The sequence below is a fragment of the Nematolebias whitei genome, chromosome 17 (assembly GCF_014905685.2).
Source record: "Nematolebias whitei isolate Nwh7 chromosome 17, NemWhi1, whole genome shotgun sequence".
In the NCBI taxonomy this organism is placed as follows: domain Eukaryota; kingdom Metazoa; phylum Chordata; class Actinopteri; order Cyprinodontiformes; family Rivulidae; genus Nematolebias; species Nematolebias whitei.
Genome location: NC_056514.1, coordinates 10,360,448 through 10,360,730, shown reverse-complemented (window position 1 = coordinate 10,360,730; position 283 = coordinate 10,360,448).

Here is a 283-nt window from a genome sequence, read left to right as displayed (position 1 = left end):
ATTTATCCACAGAGTTGATGTGGTCAGTAAAATGTTGGACTTCCTGAGATTTGATTTTAACCCAGGTGTCGTCAACATACCTGAACCAATGACTTGGTGGTGTCCCTGAAAAGGACGTCAAGGCTCTCTTTTCTACCTCCTCCATGTACAGGTTGGCAACAATAGGAGAAACTGGAGACCCCATAGCACACCCATGTTTCTGCCTATAATATTGCTCCCCATATGTGAAGTAGGTTGACTGCAGGCACAGTTTCAAGAGTTGACACAGTTGTTCTGTGGAAAG